Source organism: Nothobranchius furzeri, chromosome 1 (genome assembly GCF_043380555.1).
Source record: "Nothobranchius furzeri strain GRZ-AD chromosome 1, NfurGRZ-RIMD1, whole genome shotgun sequence".
Classification (NCBI taxonomy): domain Eukaryota; kingdom Metazoa; phylum Chordata; class Actinopteri; order Cyprinodontiformes; family Nothobranchiidae; genus Nothobranchius; species Nothobranchius furzeri.
The window spans coordinates 107,341,387-107,348,514 of record NC_091741.1 but is presented as its reverse complement, the minus strand read 5'-3'; the positions used below and the strand labels follow the sequence as shown (position 1 = coordinate 107,348,514).

The window sequence follows — 7,128 nt, the reverse complement described above, 5'->3', positions numbered from 1 at the left end:
ACAGCTGAGCTGCTTAACAGCTTGTCTAACCTGTTAAAGCAGGAAAATCCACTGAAACGTGCTGGATAGCAGGTCTCCAGAAGATCTGGGCTCAAGCTACAGTCTGCTGCATAAAGTTATGAAAATATCCTATGAGAAAATTATTCTGTAATGTGTTCAGCCCACTAAAACTGCCCTGATTTCATTATTTATTTACTGATACTAGCTGCTCTTGGTTGCAGGTGATCCTCTGGTGTCTGCAGCTGGTCTCCTGCTGGTGTCGTCAGGATCAGGAGCTTCCAGAAGAATGTGCCTTTCAATGACTCTTTCCCCCTTATTTGTTATATTAATTAAATAAATCTCAATTGATATATTTCCTATTTTTGTTCATGTCCATAAATACTTAAACATGCTTGAAATTAAAACAAGCTTATAACAGTGAGGTGCTAGTTTAATTCATCACAATAGAGCTAGTTAAACATGCAACAATGTGATCATTCAATTAATGTAATTTATAAATATCCATTAAAATATCAAAACTGGAATCAAAATGAGATATTTGGCAGCACAAAAAACTTGTCAAACACAATATTTATTATAATAATTGTAGGCAGACAGAAGACAGAGCTGATGGAGGTTCTCAGTCATCGAAGGATGGCTGAAGGCTTTCCAGGAACAGGAGATGTGGTGTTGTCTCTTCTCTCTCTATTCTGCCAGATGAGCTGATAGGTTACAGGTGTGTGAGGACATCCTCATGCTGTCATAACCAGATGACAGGTGTGTGAGGACATCCTCATGCTGTCATAACCAGATGACAGGTGTGTGAGGACATCCTCATGCTGTCATAACCAGATGACAGGAGTTATCAGGTGATCAGCCAGGCTAATGATGAGATGCAGAAAAAAAAAACAAATCATGCAGAAAGAAAACAAATCCAGGACAGTGTACAGTAATAAAAATAATATGTGGTGTTGCTCACCTTATGTGCTCTTATAGAGTTATTAACGTGTGCCTGCCTCATGGTGTAGAGTCCATATTTTGCTGAGTGTCCTGCAATAATGCAGGTTATTAGTTAATTTACTTTTGATAGCAAAAACAAAATATTTAATGTAAAAGTTGTTTACCAGGTGAATCAGCTCACACGTCACCACCAAGTGTCACAGGGCCAGAATCAGTAGCCTCCTTCATGATGTAATCACATACTTATTTAATTGTTAATATCTTAAAAATTCAGAAATGTTTTAATTTTTTTTTACCTTGAACAGTTCACTGAGCTTGCACTGTCACTGAGGTGGAAGCTGGAATCAACAGCAGACACCTCACATCTTGGTCTTTTCAGGAGGTGTGGATGCTCTGGGACCTTCTGGAAGATGAATTTCTGTCATGGTCCCTGTGTCACAAGACACACTGAGGCTGTGAGCTCTATAAAAAACAAAGAAGCAGCACATTTATAAACTTTTAAAAGAGCATAAAATCACGTGTAACAATCTGTAAAACAAATTAAAACTAGAAGGTAATAAAATGTTTACATAGAAGATTATTAAAAATAATTCACCTTTGCTACGGGTAACACCACGTCAGCCTGGACAAGTGCATTCTTGCAGACTACAAAATCAGTTTGACAGCCATTGTCTTGGGTAGATTTAGCCTGGAAAAAAAAATAGAAGCACATTGATGTTTATAAAGTCAGATAATATACAAAAGAAACTGTCCCATATAGGCGCTTTATAACATTCCTAGTGTGTGATGTTATTATAACGTAAAAGTCAGCCACATATGATGTGGAGATCCTGAAATGTGACCTCCTGAACAGAATTCCTTACGGAACCGGGTCACGCTGTGCTGGATTTCACGCTGTAATGCTGTCTGTCAACTAGTGCTGCATTAGTTAGAGTCACTGTTGCAGAATTACCGACTGACACAAAAACAACCCGAATTTTCTCTGAGCCTGACAGTCATGTGGACCGTTTTGTCGGCCAGGGCTTCGAGATATGTTCCGATTCGCCGCTGATTCTAACGTTACATCCCGTTCCACATTTTGTGAACTTGACAAATCAGCCCGAAGGCAGTGCAGGCTGATATTAGCTAAATAGAGTGAACCACGTCTCTCAAACTTTGCATTTAGGAAGGGAATTGTCTTTAGAAGATGTTAAAACTTTTATTTAGCTTACTCACCTCAGACTGTAGCCCGTCATGGTGGGGGAGCAGAGTCGGTGGGCTGTATCTAAATCGCGGAAGAGCCACGGTGGGCACAGCCTCCCTCTTGGAACGGAGACGTGCAGAATCGTGGGTAAAATGCTGGTTGCAAACTACAGCACCAGGCGGGAGCTGAATCTTTTCCAGACACGCAACCGCTGGCGCCTAATTTCTAAGTCCAGCGGAAAGGAGTGCAACCCGACAGAGCTCCGCAACCATACTACACTACACCATCTCACCATGCTAACACGATATGGAGCACTAAACCCGAACTACTTTCCTAATTACACTAACAGCCAAACAGTAACTAAACTACAATATCCAACAGCCAAGCTAACACTAAATAAGTATGTATAACACTAAAAGCTATGCTAAAGACTAGGATATGCTAATGCTATATGCTAATGCTGAACTACGGCTAACCTCCTACACTCGCATGCAAATCCAACTCCCAACTCGCCACAAGGCGTGGCGGAGACTCCCGATGCTTTTATAACGTTGACACAGAGCTGCTACGTAGTACTCTACTGGTTTACGTAGTACTTTACTCTTTAGCCATTGGCTAAAATTTATTCAAAATGAGTCAAATTCTATGTTTTAAGCTGAAGGTGGAGCTATACTGTGGTATTTAGGCAGAATTTTTAATTTTTAAAGAAAATGCACCAAAATGCTAAAATAATGAATACACACATTTAAAACACTATTAGACACTCATTTATACAGTTCATCAGCAAAAAAAGTTAATTTAGACGTTACTTGCTCTTTAAATACAGATTTAGTTGTTTTCTGTTGTATTTTTTGTAATTGCACAAATAAAGAATACAGTGAAGTGCAGTGTTGGGAGTAGCGCGGTACAAAAGTAATTAATTACTGTAATGCATTGCTTTTTGCTGTAATGTGGTAATGTAAGGCATTACAGGGAAAGAAAATGGTAATATTTACTCTGTACAGTTGTCAGTAACGCAGTAATTACAACGCATTTTTAAATCCAGAATCAAGATGTGGGTTTCTTAAAAATTAAAATTGCGGAAAGCCCAAAATAAAGATCTGGTATCTACATATATGACGTCATTTATGGACTCCGCTTTGCGGGCATTCTATGAGCAGAGAGGACGCAGCGGTAATGGCTCAAATACTCCAGCTGCGTCCTGCGCAGCCGCTGTGATGTTCATAAAATCACTCCACCAAAACAAAATAATTCACTTGCGATCGTTCATATCAGCCCATATTCTCTGTACTTTTCTGACGTGCTTTGCCTCAGCTGAGTTCATAATCTGTGCCCTCGCCCAGTGATTTCAACTCATTGCTGCTGGAGCGCAGCGCATATTAAGCTTTCTTTTTGCGTTCGGTAGATCCCTTTGGCTGATTAGTTAGAAAGTAGGAAATCTAGGAAACAGTTTTTCTGGAAGACGGGGAAAACATGCAGCATGCAGGAAGGTTATAGAGAGTGAAAGGGCAGGAAGTTATTCACATAAAATCAAGAAAACAAAACAAAGTGCTTGAAAAGAAAAAAAGTAGGTAGATTTATCCCCAATACACATTTTTACCAGTGAAAAGCAATAATATATAAGCATTTAATATTTATACATGTGATAGAATCAGATCACCCCAGAAGTCAGTCCCACATCCAGGGCCGTATCAAGGCATTTGGGGACCAAGGCAAAATAGGCTTTGAGCCCCCACCACCTCACATCCTGCTGAGTTAATCTCAGATGGCAGCGTGCTGAGAGTACAGATTGTTGTTGCATGTATTTAATAAAGAACTGTTATTATATCGGACTGTTTTTAACAGCAATCCTAGCTCAGATACCACATCACCTTCCTCTGCATGTGTCATGAGTTCACTGAGCATCACATGACCTGATTCATATTGAAATTGTTTTGGTGAAAGTAATGCAAAAGTAATGCAAAAGTAGTGCAATGCCTTACATTTTAAAATCAGTAATATTGTAATGTAATCAATTATGAAAATGAGGGTAACAAGTAATAAATAATGCATTACAGTTTTGAAGTAACTTGCCCAACACTGGTGAAGTGTTAAAGATTAGACTGGTTTATCATGATTATGAAGTTTTCACTACTGCTGGTGGGTGACATTCCAGTCATTGAAGCACAAAGAGCAATGTGGACTACACAGCTGTATGAGCATTTTGAAATCAGAAGTTCAGTGCTAAGAATCTACACCTAGAAGCTGTTTTTAAAAAACAGACTGAGGAAAGGAAAGGTGAGTGGCCTACCACTGACTTGAGTTTTAAACCATTTAAGCCCAAATTACAGATAACTTTCAGGCCATTTCTACCATGAAACCCTCACTTTAAATGCATCTGATTTGCATCTCTATGGCTTCCAGTAGTTGCATTTACCAAAAACCAGCAAGGACCGGAGACAGGAGGGGCGAGGAGGGTGCCTGCTATTGTCTTTGAGTTGTAAACACAAATTCCGCATCAATTCTTGCCCATTCACAGCTGATTCCTAACGAGCTTGCAAATTGACAAAAAAAGCTGTTTGCCTGAACTTCCATGGCAAATTAATCCCTTTTCAGATTGACATTCTGGAATATGACAGGGTGATAACAGGGTTGCGGAAGGCGCTTTATAAATAAATCTTTGATTTGATTGATTGATTGATTGATTAATTGATTGATGTGTGGACAATTCAGTCCGGTTTTTAACCAGAACTGTGTTTTCAGACACACCACTTTCTTACCTGAACTTGTCCTTTCGGCTGCCTTCACACAGCAGGGAAAAGTTCCGGATGTCTGAGGGGGAGGGGGTGGGAAGGCTGTACCTGGATATTGCGTAAACATAGTGCGGTAGAAGAATCCTGTGTTACCTCACAGCCTGACCAAATCAAGTCATTTCGTGATGGTCTGTTTTTCAAAGAAAATCTGCTTCTCTCTTGAGAGGAACTAGACCATTTCTTGCTTTGCAAAGTTTATTATTATTATTAAATAATACATTAATTTAGTCTGGCTTGCCAGGCTAGTGTATCAAAGCTTAGAGAGGACACTGATCTGTCATGTGTAGGGATGGGTACCTTTGACATTTGAATCGATCCGGTACTAATTCTCGGTACCTACGAATCGATACCGGTACTTAACGGTACCAATTTTTGATACTTTTCAGTGTTAATTATTTTAATTCTCTTTTATAATTAAATATATATTTTTCTCAATATATAACAATATTTGATATATACCACTATAAATAACATTCAACTGTTTGTATTTTAACATCGTCCTTGTAGTTTTATAAGCTGATAATTAAACTGAAGCAAACATCTTTACTGTGAACTAAATTTACTGTGTATCTTCATTCCTTTTGCCGTCTTTTTTCATTTGATTTTTCCTACTAGGAAGTTAGAATTTCCAAGGAGAAATCGAACACACCATTAGCTGATAACAACGGTAGCAATGGAAGCTAACATACCAAGCTAACGTTATCTTAAACAGTTTATTTAGCTGCTGGAGCAGATTAAAACGATGATGCCTCACACTTAGATCTTTGCCACTGGTTTCGTCTTCACCCGTCACATTTAGTAAAGTGAAGCCAAACTTTAGAGCGCGTTCATGTTCTTCTAGTCGGGAATTCGGAGTTCCGAGGAGAAAGCGAACGCACCATTAGCGAAAACGGAAGCTAACATATCTGTCATGATGGTCGACTGGGTACGGGAGTTGAACTCGGTAAGGATGTTTGACGTCTGGATTATTCGGTAGAGAACTCTGATCAGGGGTTTCAATGAAACGATGACTGAGTGAAGAGCCGGTGCGGCGTCTTCCATATATAGGCTTGGGTGTGACTGGGAGAATGCCGGGAGTTCCCGCGAGGAGCATGCTGGGAAATGTGGTCCAAGATGGAGGCCGGTTAGCTGGGAGAGGCCGGTTTGGGGGCTTGGGTTCTGACAGGACCCCCCGGTCCAGGGACGGCTCCAGAAGTCCCAGGGCGACCTCGGCGGTCCCAGAAGTCAGAGACAAGGGCAGGGTCCAAGATGGAGCGGGCCGGCTCCCAGGAGCGTTCCTCAGGGCCGTAGTCTGCCCAATCGACCAGATACTACCAGCCCCGTCCCCTGCGGTGAGCGTCCAGGATGCGCCGGACGGTGTAGATGGGCTCACCGTCGAGGAAGCGGGCAGGCGGAGGCGCCGGAGGCGGAAGGAGGGAGGATTCCACGTAGGGCTTGAGCCGGGAGATATGGAAGGCGGGATGGATGCGGAGACTCGCAGGCAGCCGCAGCCGGTACGTGACCGGGTTGATGACCTTTTGCACGGGGTAAGGCCCAAGGAACCGGGGAGCGAGCTTCCTGGACCCGGCACGGACACGGAGGTCTGCCGTGGACACCCAGACCTTATCCCCTGGAGCATATGAGGGACCAGGACGGTGTCGGCGGAGGTGTTGGTGAGAGTAACGGGCGTTAGCTCGGGTTATGGAGGCCCGCGTCTTTATCCAGGCGTTCCTGCAGCGCCTCACCAGGGATTGAGCGGCCGGCACCGCAACTTCGGGTTCCTGGTGGGCAAAGACCGGGGGCTGGTAGCCATAGCAGACTTCGAACGGGGACATCAGAGTGGCTGAGGAGGTGTGGAGATTGTGGGATAACTCAGCCCAGAGGAGGTACTTAGGCCACTGCGAGGGTTGGGCCGAGACAAAGCAGCGGAGGTACCGACCCAGTTGTTGGTTTGCCCGCTCCGTTTGGCCGTTGGTCTGCGGGTGATAGCCCGAAGATAGGCTGACTGATGCTCCCAACAGATGACAAAAAGCCCTCCAGAACCGTGCCGTGAACTGGGGACCACGATCCGAGACCACGTCAACAGGAAATCCATGGAGACGCACCACATTCTCCAGGAACAACTCAGCTGTGCGTCGGGCCGAGGGGAGGCCCGGAAGGGCGATGAAGTGAACAGCCTTAGAAAACCGGTCAGTGACCGTCATGATGGTATTAAGGTCGTTGACTGGTGGGAGC

The 7,128-nt window shown here is 43.1% G+C and overlaps 1 long non-coding RNA gene across 1 annotated transcript; it reads right to left on the bottom strand.

Moving 5' to 3' along the window:
- Positions 1 to 511: 511 nt before the first annotated feature.
- LOC129162788 (uncharacterized) lies at positions 512 to 2,684 on the bottom strand. The gene is made up of 4 exons (XR_011521027.1): positions 2,155 to 2,684; positions 1,104 to 1,627; positions 959 to 1,029; positions 512 to 861 (listed from the first exon to the last, which is right to left on the bottom strand). It is a non-coding gene; the product is annotated as an uncharacterized lncRNA (long non-coding RNA).
- Between the last annotated feature and the right edge of the window lie 4,444 nt (positions 2,685 to 7,128).